Genomic DNA, 479 nt, shown 5'->3' with positions numbered 1-479 from the left:
CATTGGGAACCCATTGGGGAAAGCATTGGGAACCCATTGGGAACCCATTGGGGAATCCATTGGGAACCCATTGGGAACTCATTCGGGAATGTGTTGGGGAACTATTGCAAATTCATTGGGAACCCATTGGGGAACCCGTTGGGAACCCATTGGGAACCCATTGAGGGCTCATTGTGGACTCATTGGGAACCCATTGGGGAATGTAGTGGGAACCCATTGGGGAATGTAGTGGGAACCCATTGGGGAACCCGTTGGGAACCCATTAGGAACCCACTGGAAACCCATTGGGAACTCACTGGGGAACCCATTAGGAACCCATTGGGAACTCATTGGGGAACCGATTGGGAACCCATTGGGAACTCATTGGGAGCCCATTGGGGAACCCATTGGGAACTCATTGGGAACCCACTGGAAACCCATTAGGAACCCATTGGGGAACGTATTGGGAACCCAGTGGGGATTCATTGGGAACTCATTGG

The sequence above is a fragment of the Numida meleagris genome, unplaced genomic scaffold, assembly GCF_002078875.1.
Source record: "Numida meleagris isolate 19003 breed g44 Domestic line unplaced genomic scaffold, NumMel1.0 unplaced_Scaffold1618, whole genome shotgun sequence".
NCBI lineage: Eukaryota > Metazoa > Chordata > Aves > Galliformes > Numididae > Numida > Numida meleagris.
This window is presented reverse-complemented; position numbering follows the sequence as displayed.